Source organism: Fistularia commersonii, chromosome 1 (genome assembly GCF_037954325.1).
Source record: "Fistularia commersonii isolate RoL2024-O1a breed Wild chromosome 1, RoL_Fcom_v1.0, whole genome shotgun sequence".
Lineage (NCBI taxonomy): Eukaryota > Metazoa > Chordata > Actinopteri > Syngnathiformes > Fistulariidae > Fistularia > Fistularia commersonii.
Genome location: NC_141284.1, coordinates 1,086,312 through 1,102,764, shown reverse-complemented (window position 1 = coordinate 1,102,764; position 16,453 = coordinate 1,086,312). Strand labels below are relative to the sequence as shown.

The 16,453-nt window shown below is 48.9% G+C and overlaps 1 long non-coding RNA gene across 1 annotated transcript in view; it reads right to left on the bottom strand.

The window, feature by feature from the left end:
• Nucleotides 1-12,139, bottom strand: part of LOC147237006 (uncharacterized) — a 114,323-nt gene extending 102,184 nt beyond the window's left edge. Inside the window, exons 1-2 of the long non-coding RNA XR_015108920.1 lie at nt 12,002-12,139; nt 10,279-10,386 (exon numbers count right to left, since the gene is read on the bottom strand). This is a non-coding gene — a long non-coding RNA (uncharacterized LOC147237006). The remainder of the gene's footprint in view (nt 1-10,278; nt 10,387-12,001) is intronic.
• Nucleotides 12,140-16,453: the final 4,314 nt, after the last annotated feature.

Below are 16,453 nucleotides of genomic sequence, written 5' to 3'. Positions count from 1 at the left end.
CCTCCTTACAGCCCTTTAATTGGCTAAAATGACACCCTTTCATCAAATCTGCACCTCCACCCCCTCGTGCATCCACCTCCAGCCCCGCCACCCCGTGCACGGCCCCTTTATTCAATCAAATCACGGTCAGCGGCGAGCTGCAGCCAAAGCCTTTGTGCGGCGGCATTAAGAAATTAGGATGGAGGCTCTCCGGCGAGGGGGGCAATAAGGGCGGGGGTGGGTTGGGGCAGGAGGGGTGGAGGTCTCATTAGTCGCTGCGTCACAAAGAGGAAGATTATCAGCCCGCGCACAACAGTTGGAGATTTAAATGACATTAAAAGGACGTTGAATGGAGCGGCTGTCGTTTTGAAATGATACCTCTATCTGAAGGAGGGGGCGCCAATCCAGACGCTTTTTTTAAAAAATATCACAGGATTCCCGGCTTAGGAGAGGCTTCCCCTTCCCGCCTCGGAGGAGGGAGGGGGGGCGAAGGCCTCCGGGAAGACCGGCCGGGAGGTTTACGGACGGCGGGAACCTTCCCGACCCCCTCCGGAAAACAACCGGGATGAATCCCGTCCCCTGGTTTCCTCCTCGACCCCCAGATTTATTTCCTCCGGGGTTTTTTTTTTTTCCTTCCCGGGCCGAGAAAACGCTCCATTATCCCCGGACTGGAGAAGCGGCGGCGGCGGTCGGGATGGGGAGGGCGGGGGTCGCGCGAAAACACATTAGCGTCAAATGAAAAGACATCCACGAGGCCGAGAGCGGCGGAGCGACGGCGGCCGCCGCCCAAATAATATTATTCCGGGCGAGCGGCGCCGCTGATGGTGATTTATGGCGCCGGCCAATAAAAACCTTTGTTAATTCCCTATAAAACAGTGCGGAGCGGAACAAACGAGGGGAGCATAATGGAGTGTGATTAATCACATTACAGAGACACGGCGGTGTGTGTGTGTGTGTCACACACTTACACACACAGGTTATAATCCTGAGTCATAACTGTCTCCGCGTACCGGCTCACACAGCCGACCTCCTACGAGCCGCCATCCCATAATAAAATGAGCAGCGCCTGGCGGAGGTTTTAATATTATTATCGGAATTTTTTTTATTTTTTTTATTTTATGGCTATTATTATTTGTTATTGTTGTAAATATAGTGTAATTTGTATTTTGTCATTTGTAATTCTATCATTTTTAATTTTAACATTCTTTTCACAATTCGTTATTATTTTAGCATCATTACCAGTATTATGATTAAATTATTTTACGTTGATCATTATTTTCATGATTTGTTATTGTTGGTGTTTTTAAATGTATTTTATCATCAATTTCACGATAAGAATTATTTTCATTTTATCATTATTAGCCTGATTTCTTCTTATTGTTGTTATTTGAGCACTATTATCAGTATCATGATTACAATTATTTTTTCAATTTGATCCCAATTTTTATTGTTTTTAAAAAATTTTCACATCATTATTTTCAGTATCATGATTAGAATTTGATTTGATGATCAGCAACATGGTTGTTTTCATCATTAATATTTAATTATGATTGTTATCATGCTTTATCATTATTATTATCAGCTTGATCATTATAATAATTATTTTACTCGATGACTGTTATCATGATTTGATTGTTATTATAAATATTATTTATGACTGATCATGACATTGGCGTCATTGGTAATATTGTTAAATTCTGTATTTTAATTACAATCATTAGCATTGTTGTTGTTGTTGCTGTCATTATTTTATTAGAACTAATCATTTCATTTTTATCATTTATTTTAATCTCCCTTTTTTTCATGTTTTCACTTTGAAAACCTCAGATCACAAAATCTCAAACCGTCTAAAAAGAAAATGTAAGTTTTAATTTTAATGTTTGTTTCTTGGCGCGGGTGGTGGCGGCGGCGGCGGCGGCGGTTCCCGCGGCCCTCGAAAAAAGGAAGAAGACGCGCCGCTGCCGCCGCCGCCGCCGGGCCGGAGGCTGAGTGAAGTCTGGTGTTGTGATGCCATCTATTGGAGCTCCGACTCATCAGGAGGACGCAGGCAGGCGGAGGGATGGATGGATGGATGGATGGATGGAGGGATGGAGGGATGGAGGCCTCCCACAAACAGCGCCGTCAGCCTCCGAGGGGTCAAAGGCCGACCCACGCTGACCTTTGACCCCCTCACTGGCCCGGGTGGAAGCTCGCCTTTTCGTCTGGCTCCATGCTGAGTTTTCATTTTCTCTAACGTCTCTTGTTTGTTCCTGTTATTACTGTGTAATAACAATTTGTTGCGACTGTGTAATAACTGTGTAATAACCATTAGGATACAGTGAAAAAAAAAAAAAAGATTGAAATGGATCCCGGCTCCCGTTGGCTTCGGCGTCATCACTCCGAAATAGAATCACCGGGCAAAACTAAGCCGGATTAATTATCGATTAGTTATAGATTAGTGATCGCTCTAAATGTTTAATCAGGGTGAAAAAGAAAAAGAAAGAAAAACGCGGAATTCCAGCGGATTGAGACGCCCGGTTCGTCTCTTCAGCCCGCAGGTTTGTGACCAGATCACAACCTGGCTATTGATCTATTAGATTCTAATAGATCAATTGCCAGGTTGTGATCTTTTCTTTTTTTTTCTAATAATTAGAAGAAAAAAAAAACAATAATCAAGATCCATAAAGACCAACATATCTGGCCTGGATTTATTTTTGAATTTAATTATTTGATGGTGACGTGCAACGGTTTCCAAATAGAATAAAAAGAGGAGGGATACCTCCGCACGAGCGTATGTGTGTGTGTGTGTGTGTGTGTGTGTGTGTGAAACCCCTCCGCAGTGTGACTGCGATTAAGTTCCTCTGCCCGTCGGAGATAATGAAAGCGATCCTCTTGTTCTGCCTCTCTGCTATCTTCTCCTCGCCGCTCGCCGCTTCCTCCCCCCTTTGGTTCTACTGCAGGGGGCACTGATAGCACGCCGCTGACGCTGGCGAGCGCACACACACACACACACACACACACACACACACACACACTCACACACACACAAACAAACAAATAGGCGCTTACAGGCCCAGTAATCGCTGTCGTGGAAACGCTTTGAATCCCTTTGAAGCCTCATATACAAAGGAAATGATCTATAGAATATTGTCTAATATTTGGTGTGTGTGTGTGTGTGTGTGTGTGTGTGTGTGTGTGTTGGCGGGGTCAGGGAAGGAAGATGTTTAGACGTCTGGTGTGAAACCAAAGCGAGCGGCGCCATCCTGCCTTCCTTCCCAGTAGCCGTGGAGAAAAAGCATCGTGATGCGTTCAAGGTCTGCTGGATAAAACATCACTGGGGAAGTGGGGGCAGGTGTGTGTGTGTGTGTGTGTGTGTGTGTGTGTGTGTGTGAGGGCAATAAATGAGTGCCATGAACTCGTATCTTTGCAAACAAACATTACCTGTCTAACTTCCTGCCTTCCCTGAGGGAAAGTGAAAGTAAGCAGGTAAACACAACACACACACACACACACACACACACACACACAAAGCATCTTCATCCTGGAGAGGAGGCCATGGTAATTATGGTGTAATAGACATGAACAGGAAGGGGGTTGAGGACGGCAGCAAAAGCAAAGGAACAAGCATCTTCTGCAACTCCATCACCTCCATCAAAACCATCACCTCCTGTGTGTGTCTCCCCCCCCCCCCCCACACACACACACACACACACTTCCTTCCCAGAGGCCTTGGGCTCACAGCTGGATGTTGAACATCCCTCCGCTGTGATTGGCTGGGAGGCAGGTTCACCCTAGACCAATCACAGGGCTGCATATAGACACGTGAACCCGTTCACCCTCTCATCCGCACGCCTGGAACATCCAGGCTCTCCATGAAGCTCCTCAGACTGCTGGAGGAACCCAGGAGAACATGGAGACTCCACACAGGAAGACCTTCTAACCACCAATGTATGCATGTGCAGACATACATACATACATACATACATACATACATACATACATACATGTGCATGTATATATGTATATATACACATACATACATGTACAGGACTGTTCCAGAAAATTAGAATATTGTGATAAAGTTCTTTATCTTTTGAAATGCAATTAAAAAACATTAATTACTTTTTCATGATATTCTGATATTTTGAGATAGGATTTCTGAGTTTTCTTAAGATGTAAGCCATAATCAGCAATATTAAGATAATAAAAGGCTTCCAATATTTCAGTTGTAATGAATCCAGAATGTATGACATTTTTATTTTTGTAATTGCATTACAGAAGATAAAGAACTTTTTCACAATATTTTACTATTCTGAGAAGGTCCTATATATATATATACACATATACATACACACATATATATATACAAAAACATATAGGCATGTATATACACACAGTATATAAGTGCACACACACACATATGCATATGTATATACATATATACACACATACACATATAGGTATGTATATATGTAAACACACGTATGTACATACGTACATACATACATATACATGTATACACACACACATACATACACACATACATATACGCATCCATATATATTTCATATTTATGCACACGTATACAAACAGTTGTAGCTCCGCCCCCTCCCCTTGTGGCTCCGCCCCTCCCCTTGTAGCTCCGCCCCTCCCCCTTAGCAGGGGTCTATCTGATAATTGATTGTCAAATAGAAGCCCCCCCCCCGCCACAAACACACACACACACACACACACACACAATCTGTCCGCACTTAGACAAGGCTCCGCCCCCTCGCCGTTCCTCCCCACCTCCTGCCCCCTCCCACTTACCCCTCCATCAATCCAGCTATCTATTGGCCCTGACCATTTACCCCCCCCACCATCAGTGGCACTTCTCTTGACGTGCTAACAGCTGTTTGACAGTAATGGCTCTAAAAGCAGAGCGGGGTGCCGCTCGATGTGTGTTTGCAAAGGGGAAGGAGGGGTGTGTGTGTGTGTGTGTGTGTGTGTGTGTGTGTGTGTGTGTGTGTGTGAGGAAACCTTGAGGCTTTCGAAAGGTTTGCAAAACACTGCCATAAGCGACAGCTCGCGGCAACAAAGACACCTGATGAAAATGTTTGTGTGTGTGTGTGTGTGTGTGTGTGTGTGTGTGTGTGTGTGTCCTGAAATCACAAAATATGATAATGCAGACGATCCTACACACCAAAACACACACACACACACACATTCTGAGGCATTTAACGCCACCGTGTGTTTTATTCTGTGACATTAAATGTAATTTCATACCATAATTTACACTTCTTTCGCCTGTGTGTGCACGTGTGTGTGTGTGTGTGTGTGTGTGTGTGTGTGTGTCAGCAATTTGCAGCCCCCCCCTCCACAGGGGGCTGTGTATTGTTGTGTATTGTGATGCTGTCATCTTCTGGTCAATGGATGGCGGATCGCTGGGCGAGTTCTCGGCGCCTCGCCATCCACGCCATTAGTTAGAAGGTTCTCGGAGAACCCTGGTTCTCCAAGGAGGTGGAGGATGAGGAGGTGGAGGAGATGGTGGAGATGAACTGAAACCAACATCCTTCAAACAACCAACCCCCTTTTGCAAATGTCCACTGTGATTGACGTGTCGCCAGTGTGACTTTAAGCCCCGCCCCCAGCTCCCATTGGTTCAGGAGGACGTCCTCCACAGGAAAAAACAATGTGTTTTAGAGCGACCAATCAGCAGGACGGTAGAAGACAAGGTCACCCGTCCACGTGCGGAGGCTAACCACCTCATTAGCTTTGGATAGCTAGCTAGCAACAGGCGCCCAAAATCATCTTCCTGTTCTGATTCCCCGGACGTAGCTCCGCCCCCTCCCTCGCCGCCATCCCCTCTTCCCCTCCGTCCACTAATACCGCTCTTAACATTTCCCATCACCGCCCGCTTTAACCCTCATTAACTTATCAGGACAAGACAAAAGGGATCTATTAGCACCTGGATCCTGATCCGGAGGGCTGGGGGTGCAAGTTGAGGCGTCACATGTCAGATAGCGGCTGGTGGAACCCGGGGGGTTCCTGTCCTCGTCCGCTGATACACCTCCGTAAGCCTCTCATGGCCTTATCATCTTAAGACAATACCCCCTTGATTCCCCGTCTCCCGGCTAATAGCCGGTGTTTTTAGCCAGATATCCATTGGTCATCCATTACGCGCCGCACCGATTCACCGGCCTCACCTTAACCCCTCCCCTCCGCCGCCGCCGCCGCCGCCGCCCGGATCCTCATTACCTTATCTCCCCAAGACAAGGCGGAGCAGAGGTAGCTTTAGCTCGCTTAAAGTCTGAGCGAATTGACTTTGCTAGCGTTTGGATTAGCGGGCGCAGCTAGCGTCGCTCCCGGGGCCGAGGCGAGGGCCGTCTTAGCGCGGCAGCTTTTGCGGGTGTTGGGGGGTGGAGGGTCGGGGGGGGTATGGCTAATTTCTTCTCCTAGCGGAACCACAGCTAGCGTAGCTAAGACAAAGTAGAGCGAGGTTAATCCCAGCAGTGGAGGAGTCAGAAGGTATTAGCAGATATTCAAATGAGGGGTGGGGGGGGGCAGAATACACACCTGTTTTATAAAACCGAAGTGTGTGTGAGAACAAAATAGAAGGACCTGCTAGCTAGTTTCTGTACATTTGTACTCTGCACGGACATCCATACAAGAAGCAAGAACTCCATCTGTCCGCTGGAGGTGACGACAACAAGGACCAAGGTGGTTCTGGTTGTGATGTTCTTGTATTACAAGAGGATTCCTGGAGGTCCTCGTAGGCTTTGTAGGGAATCTGACAGGAACAAGAAGAAGATAACGTTTGGACTTCCTGACGCTCCTCCTCCTCAGCACTCGCCCGCCGGCCTTTGTCAATTTGTCTGGACCACCATCTGCTGAGACGCAAGGGTCCACTGCTCTTTCCAAGAATAGCATCCCTTCCAATGAGATCTTCACGCTTTCGTCCTCAAACTTTCCATCACTGTTCAATATTTTGCCCTACTGGGGGAGCAAGAACTATATCACTTCTGCTCTCAGCTACCAACCCACTTCAGATGGGCGACCCATCGCACCGAAGCTAATTCGTCATCTAACCCACCTTTCTTGGACTCTGGGTCAAGGGGGCGGATCCCTGCTGTCATTGGCCGAGAGGCGGTGGACGCCCTGGACCCGTCCATCACAAGGACTTGACGTCCGTCCATTCACCCTCTCATTCACACGTCTGGACCATGTTTGGACTTTATTAGGAACCCGGAGAACCCTGAGGAACCCCACGCAGACATGAGGAGAACATGGAGACGCCCAGCAGGGACCCTCTGGTGGTGGAGTGGAGGTGCTAACAACTGCGCTAACAGTAGGGGGGGCTAATTTTTGCTAATCCAGTTCCAATAAATGAACCATTAGGCATGAATTTGCAGCTAACTGGCTACTGTGACTGCTTAGTTAGCTTAGCGAGCTACACAGGGAGTCTCTGTGAGCCACTGTTTGGGTGGGCTTGGTTTTTCGGGGCGTGGGGGAGGGGAGGGCTGGGTTTCCTGCCAAATACTGAGACTTAAAAATTGCACAATGAAACATATCAGCAAGAAAATAAGTGATAAATAAAATTCTGACTTTGCAAGAAACGTCTTGACACGTTGCGTCGCCTCGCGCTGAAGCGAAGAGGACGCCATGTTTTGGCTGAGAATCAACCGAGCCCTGCACACTCAACTGACACACACACACACACACACACACACACACACACACACACTCGTCACGTGCAGTTAGCTTGGGAATAGGAGTTCACAGGTTAAGTACAGCAGCTGTCCAAATCAGTAGGTCAGCTAGCAGACAGAGGAAATGACAGGCTTAATGACTGGCTGCTGCTGCTAATAACTGCCTATACACAGCTAGCTAGCTGGCTGGCTTGGGGGTGTGGGGTTGATTGACAGATGTGTGCACGCTCACACACACACACACACACAGGCAGGTGCACTTTCCGCAAACGCTCCTGGCTGATGAGCTGTAATTGGCGGTGAGGCCTCGCCATCCAGTCCTGAGCACCTCAAGCCACAACCACTACTTTACCAGCCCATTAGCGCGCTATTAGAGCTCCCCCCCCCCGCCAACCCGCGCGGAGATTAAATAAACCTCTCGGTTTGATCGGGCCGCCGCCGTCTGACGGGAAAACACCCCGTGACACCGGACCGGGCTAGAAATGCTACGTCTGCGGCGCTACCTCCGGGTTCTCCACACGTCGTCCGTCCCACGCCGCCGAAGCCACTCCCTGCCGGGGCCGGAGGGATCGATACGGTATTGACAGGACAAAAAAAAACAAAAGAATAGCGATCTTGGAGTCGCTGGTTCCATACGAGCCCAATGTTAGCGTCATGCTAACAACCGAATAGGTCAAACCGGTTCATTCTGATGAAGTAAACGGTGATTAAAAACCCGAATTCATGCGCATGCAAAGACAATTCCAATGACTGTAAACAACAGATGGAACCTGTGGATGTTTGAGTCCAAACAAACACATTCACCCTCTCATCCACTGGTAAAAAACAAAAAAAAAAAACCAAAGTTGGTTCAACCTTTTATCAAATTCACTCAATCATTTAAACATCAAATAGAAATATAGACATTCATGCATTCATTTACTGGTCATAAAGAGGTGATAATGAAGAAATAATCAAATATAAACAGTCTTCTTTCAGGTAGAAACTGTCTGGGGTTTCAGTGCATTAGACACAATGGGTCTCACACACACACACACACACACACACACACACACCTGGGAGCGAGCGCACTCAGTGGTTTTCCGCCAACAATCCGAGCAGCGATGCGTGGAGTGTGACTAGCGTGGTGAGCGTCCGGGGACCCAGCCCATGTGTGCGCACACACACACACACACACGCACACACACACACACACACACACACACACACACACACACACACACACACACACACACATCCTATTTGTTCCTGTGCTAATTCTGACATTTCAGTGTGCCAACAGAGAAATCAGCTCATTTCAACGCGCCGCGCTTGTTTTCGTCGCGGCGGCAAGTGAAACTTTCCAGACGAGCTAACTTCAGCGCGATGACATCATCGTTCCCAGCATGCACCGCGGCGGCGCACCTGTTCACGCCTTCCACCACATCCTGGTAATCTTTACAAGACGAAAAACACCTGTGTGTTTTCAAAATACATACACGGCGAGAGGGCGAGAATTCATCTGTTCGTTGTGGACGTGAGAGGCGGGGTTCACCCTGGACCAATCACAGGAGCTCTTACAGAGACGTGCAACCGTTCACCCTCTCATTCACACACAGAGGCAAACACATGATGCTAATCTGTTTGCTAACACTCCTGCTATTATACATACTTTTCCTCTCACCTGCATTCAGGCAACATGTTTAATAGGATGGTGTTAAAAGACAGACAGACACACACACACACACACACACACACACACACACACACACTGATCATCACTGCCCTCCAGATGTTTGCAGGAACTGTAGATCCAGCTGTGTATCATCACACAGTTACCAGCAAATCATGTCAACACATTTCAGTCAGTTAGCACAAAATAGCATTCAGCGTTAGCTGCTGACTGACACATGAATGCACACACACACACACACACACACACTTATATACACACACAGCCTACCATCACCTCAGATGTTTGCAGAAGCTGTGGAACCAGCTGTGTATCATCGCAGAGTTGGCCACAACAAACAAATTTCAGCCTGTTAGCTCAAAATAGCATTCAGCATTAGCCGCTACACAAACACACATACATAAATGCATACATACATACATGGTTACACACACATTCCAACCATAACTGTCCCCCAGATGTTTGCAGAAACTGTAGATCCAGCTGTGTATCATCGCGCAGTTGCTAGCAAATAATGTCAACACATTACATCAGCTTGTTAGCACAAAATAGCATTCAGCATTAGCCTGTGACTGACACACACACACACATTTCTGCCCTCCCAACACATCATCATCTTCCGGAGGTACCCGATCCCGAAGCCTCATTTGGACAACAAAAATGGACGTACGCCGCCTATCGTCATGGCAACGCAGGCTTCACAACCTTGGGAGGAAAGCGCTCGTCCCTTTGTGTTTCGGGTGAATGGTTTCCACAGCGGGAAGATAAAGTGCCGTGGGTTCCAGGTGCGCCGGTCCACACGAGGAGGAGCCCCCCCCCCCGATGACCTTTAACACAATAAACAGGAAACACACAGCGTGACCCCGAAGGTCAGAGGTAACCTCGCAGGCTCCCGCTAAAGGACGAAGGAGGAGGTGACCGCGGTCTCGGGTGGAGGAGGTCCCACATTGGAGGACTCACCGGTCTGCAGAGGCTTCTTGGGGTGGCCAGGGAGGTAATCCATGGAGGGATCCTCACCAAGCAACACCTGGTGCTTCTCATAATCCACGCAAGTAAAGTGTCCTCCACCTGCAGAACACACAGCACATCAGCAGGCGGTGGTGGCAACCATCCATCCATCCATCCATCCATCCATCCATCCATCCATCCATCCATCCATCCACCTACGGAGCGCCGCCTGCTCCGTCCGCTCCCTCCAAGATCCTCCGCCAGGAGTATCCAGACACGTCCGTCCTGTTTTCCGCCAAACACACACATACACACACACACACACACGCAGTCCACATGTGTGTGTTGTCCCCCCCCCCCTCCTCCGCAGCTCCGCTAACCCTGAGCCGCGGCCCGGCCCGCCTTCGAGATGCTCTCCGTCCCGCAAACACAAGGCGGCTTTCATTATCTCGGCCGCCGCAGCGCCGGCCCGTCGCTTCTAAAAGCTACTGATTTCTTTCTTCCCCTCGCCCCCGTCACAAAGGGAGGGCATTTTGTAAATTACTTGCTCGTTTCAGACCAACAAAAGGTACTTTCATTGAACCCCCCCGCCGCCCCGCTCGCCTTCTATCCTCCCGCCATTTGATTTTGCTCAAATTTGATTACAAGGCTTGAAAAAGAAGGAGAGAAGAGGGGATGGTGGGGGAAGAAAAGCCCCACAGATGGCGTGTTCATTCAGTTCTGTGAATGGCTTTGTATGTTTGTGTGTGTGTGTGTGTGTGTGTGTGTGTGTGTGTGTATGGGGGGGTGTTCTTTATACGCGTGGCATTCCAAAGACGCCTCAGCCGCCCGGCTAAAAAAAGAACTCCACGAAATTATCGGTTTGGCCGGCACTCTTACACAACCAACAACTCTCTGTCTGTGTGTGTGTGTGTGTGTGTGTGTGTGTGTTTGTCATATTAATAAGCACCTGGCCATGGCTGCATTCCACCACACACACACACACACACACACACACACACACCTCATATGGCAGCTCAAAAGTGAATCAGAAAAACAAACAGAAAGTGAAAGGGGGTGTAATCCTGTTTCCACAGCGGGGGGGCACTTGTCTGCTACTCGGGGGGAAGGGGGGGGTAATTATAGGCCTGTGGAAGCAGCTACGTTGCGTGCACACACACACACACACACACACACACACACACACGCGCGCACACAAAGCATTGTGATGATGGACAGGGGTCACTGGATGATGTGGACAGTGAACGCACAACCAGCGTATATCTGTGTTTCCCCCTTCACACACACACACACACACACACACACACACACACACACACACACACACACACACACACACACACACACACACAGGCAATGTGTGCTCTGTACTAGACAGGTGTCACTGGAAAACGTGGACAGTGAACACACCATTAGGGTTTTCCCATGCTTCCCCCTTCACCCCAAAGGGGAAGCTCATCTAGCTGCACACACACACACACACGCACGCACGCACGCACACGCACACGCACACGCACGCACACACACACACACACACACACACACACACACACACACACACACACACACAAAAAGCATTGTGCTCTCAGTGATGGTCAGGGGTCACTGGTGGATATGGACAGTGAACGCACAATCAGGGTATATTTGTGCTTCCCCCTTCACACACACACACACACACACACACACACACACACACACACACCTGCACAGCTCCCGTCCCGGTGACGACCCTCACCCTCCATGCTGGCCAGGTTTCTCTACAGGCCCCGCCCACCACTTCCTGGTTTGTGAAGCCTCGATGATGTCACAGCAGAGACACCTGGACCGAACCAAAGCGGAGGAGGGGCGGGGGGGTTCTGGAGCCCCGCCCTCCCGAACCCCCCGTGTCTGCGTTGGGTTCTTCCAGTCCAAACACTCGCAGGAGCTTCTCTGGAGACGACACACCGTCCAGAGGGGTGAATGACAGGGTGAACGGTTGGAGGTCGTCATGTGACGCATGAACGAGTGAATGGTTGGACCTCCGTAATAAAGTGTGAATGGTTGCATCCCTCTAGAAGGGGCCCTGTGATTGGTCCAGGGTGAACCCCGCCTCTCACCAATCACAGCTTTGATAGGCTCCAGCTTCCTGCAAGGGCAGGTCACGATATAGACAATGAATGAATGAATAAATGAATTTTGGAGTGTAAGTGTTATTTGCAGTGCTTATGTCCTCTATTGTAAGTCGCTTTGGATAAAAGCGTCTGCCAAAAGTAATGTAATGTAATGTGTAGCATAGCATAGCATAGCATAGCGGCTCATCTCCTCGCCGGGTTGCTGGTTCCATCCAGCGCCCTCCAGGTGTCCTTGAGCAAGACAACGATGGTCCGGTCAGCTCCACCGCTCTGTGTGTGTGTGTGTGTGTGTGTGTGTGTGTGTGAACGGCTGACTCTAATCCAGCATGAACGCCCTTTGGAACCGGCAAGGTGATGAAAGCGCGGCCCAAACGGCGCCATTTCATTGGGCAATAAAAACAGCAGTGAAGGTGTTAGAGATCCACGTCTGTGGAAAAAAAAGGCTGACGGAGCAGAAGCTGGACCTCCATATCTCCTCTCCTTGGAGATACCGGTACGTCACGGCCGCCTCCGCGCCACGTCTTCATCCTCAGACGGCCAGAACGCCGGTTCCCAGGAACGCCGCCTCGGAAAAAAAAAAAAAAAAAAAACGGGGTACAATTTGATTGTGTTATTACTGATGATGGAGGAGATGATGGAGGAGATCCCCCACCACCCCCCCCGAGGAGGACATCCCCCGTCCCCAGACACCAGAAACCCCAAAGTCATTATTTTCTCAAGATAAAAAAAGCATTGGGGAGGAGGGGCTGGACCAGAGATAGAAATGACCTTAATATTATTTCCCTCTGCAGGCGTTTCCATCGGAGGGCCGATAAAAGGATTATGCAACCGGGGGACCGGCGGCCCCTAATTCCTGCTTCCAGGAATCAGCGTTATGCCAGATTTACACTCCGCCGACGTTTACCGCCTCCTTCCCCTTCCTTCAGACGCCCCGCCGTTCGCTCGCCATGACACACACACACACACACACACACACACACACACACACACAGAGGCCCTGAAGGAGGAGAGTTGAAGACAAGCTAGGTGGGCCAGGGTGGAGGTTCAATTCCAGCCTCTGTCTTAAAGGGAGGAAGGAAGGAAGGAAGGAAGGAAGGAAGGAAGGAAGGAAGGAAGGAAGGACGGGTAGTAGGGAGGAAGGACAGAAGGAAGGAAGGAAGGAAGGAAGGAAGGGAGGAAGGAAGGAAGGAAGGAAGGATGGAAGGATGGAGGGAAGGAAGGAAGGAAGGGAGGAAGGAAGGAAGGAAGGAAGGAAGGACGGGCAGAAGGGAAGAAGGAAGGAAAGGAAGGAAGGAAGGAAGGAAGGAAGGAAGGAAGGAAGGAAGGAAGGAAGGAAGGAAGGAAGGAAGGAAGGGAGGAAGGAAGGAAGGATGGAAGGATGGAAGGAAGGAAGGAAGGAAGGGAGGAAGGAAGGAAGGAAGGAAGGAAGGACGGGCAGAAGGGAAGAAGGAAGGAAAAGAAGGAAGGAAGGAAGGAAGGGAGGAAGGAAGGAAGGAAGGAAGGAAGGAAGGAAGGAAGGAAGGAAGGAAGGACGGGCAGAAGGGAAGAAGGAAGGAAAGGAAGGAAGGAAGGAAGGAAAGAAGGAAGGAAGGAAGGAAGGAAGGAAGGAAGGAAGGGAGGAAGGAAGGAAGGATGGAAGGATGGAAGGAAGGAAGGATGGAAGGAAGGAAGGAAGGGAGGAAGGAAGGAAGGAAGGAAGGAAGGAAGGACGAGCAGAAGGGAAGAAGGAAGGAAAAGAAGGAAGGAAGGAAGGAAGGAAGGGAGGAAGGAAGGAAGGAAGGAAGGACGGGCAGAAGGGAAGAAGGAAGGAAAGGAAGGAAGGAAGGAAGGAAGGAAGGAAGGAAGGAAGGAAGGAAGGAAGGAAGGGAGGAAGCGAGGAAGGAAGGACGGTGCAACAAAAACTAGAACATTCATTCATTCATTCATTCATTCATTCATTCACTTTCCACACCACTTCTCCTGAGCTCAGGGAGCAGCAGCCCATCCCAGCTGTGATTGGACGAGGGGCGGGGTTCACCCTGGACCAATCACAAGGCCTCATATAGACACGCGCATCCATTCACACATCCGGACCTTGCAGGGTCTCCACTGAACCTCCTGCAGGTGTTTGGACAACGGGAGGAACCCGAGGAACCCTGAGGAACCCCGAGGGACACAGGAGAACCTCCAATGGGAATCCAACCAGGGACCTTCTGGCTGTGAGGAGGCGGAGCTAAACCACCACTTGGAGGAACATCATGTCTTCTGCCACGCCTGTCAGAGGAGCAGGACGCCCATCACCTGTTTGTCGCACACACACACACACACACACACACACACACACACACACAGACCTACCTTCTGTCAATCTTGAAGTCATCTCCATCCTGGTCTGATGAGGTCACCTTCATCAGTCCAGCTCCATCTCCTGTTGCCGTGGTAACAATGATAGTAACAACACCTTGATAACCAGGCAGGAAGATGAGGAGCATTTAAAAGTATCAACATCATTGGCGGCGTGGGGTCACATGACCTGGACCCTCCAGCCCGAGGCCCCGCCCCCTCACCTCCTAACCTGACCAATCAGAGCGCAGCACGTGGGGATCCATCCTGATCAGGCCTTCGACGATCAATACGTCCGCGGACGAATCCAGACCTTCTGAATCTATGAAATGATTAGAAATGTTTCACAGTTTTGTGTTTTTGATCATTTTCAGGTCATTCCAGATTTTTGAAATGGTTATATAATTTTATATGTAATGATTATATTACATCCTGTCACATATTCCTTTAATTATTGCCTATTTAATGGTTAGAGGGAAAGCAAAGTGTCGAAAGCAAAAGTTAAAAGCAAAATATGAATAATCAGGGAATAACCAGGTATTTGAAAGGGAATAAACAAATATTTATACGGTAATAACCTGGTAATTGATGGTTATAAATGTGTTTATAAGGTAATAACTTAGTAATTAGTGATTTGACAGCTCTAGAAAATGTGAATTATGATAAATGAAAAATAATGTGTGATAAGAAAAGAGTTAGACAATATTTGTGATATATTAGTCATACATAAATATATAATCTGCCTGTTAATAATTCCTTCCTAAAGCGGATGTAAAGTTACTGTCAACACAGATTAGCTCAGAAGAGCATCAACTCAGATTAGCTTAGCAATACTTGCTGTAAATAACACACCAAAAAGAAATGTACAGTACTACTATAAATACATATATATCTACATCTATAACTATACTGACATATATCTATATATAGATATATATACATATATATCTATATATATATATATTGTCTCAGGTTGTGTATTAACTGTGACTTCCAAACACATGTTACACTTTTCCATCAAACTCAACCTGACTTTGGCATAAAAAAAAAAAGGTAAAAGTGCAAAACAGCGACAAAAACGACAAAACACGCTCACTCCTACACACACACACACACACACACACACATACACACTGTGAAGTGGCGTGGGTCTGAAGCCGGGTCGCGCCCCCTCCACGATTGGCGGAGGGGTCTAGGCTGCGAGCCATTGGTCGAGGAGGTGTGTGTGTGTGTGTGTGTGTGTGTGTGTGTGTGTGTGACCTGCCGAGGTGAAGCCCAGGTCAAATAAAGGTCCGGCTGGTAGAACTTCTACCAGGAGCTTCTTCTCCTTCCACCTCGTCCTGGACGGCGTCGCTCCTCTCTTGACGTGAACTTATTGTCATTCCTAATCACTCCTCAGAATCACAAACACCCCCCCGCCCTCCTCGCCGCCGCCGCCGCCGCCGCCGCCATCCTCCTCTGTTTACTTCCTTTTAAGATCCCCTCCTCCTCCTCTTCCTCTTCCTCCTCCTCTTTGACAAACAAACAAACGGCGGGAGAAAAACAAAAACCAAAAAGTCTCCTGGAGATACCTCTGGGCGCCCAGAGGACGGCGGCGGCGGCGGCGGCGGCGGCGGCGGCGCAGATGAGCCGATAGCGTCGCCCCCTCGGTCGTCCTCTCCGGGCTGCCTCCTCGCTCGGCGTGCGGCGCCGAGTGACTGCTCGCCGCCCGCCTGGCATATCTAATTAGAGCCGGGCTGCCGGCGCTATCAGCC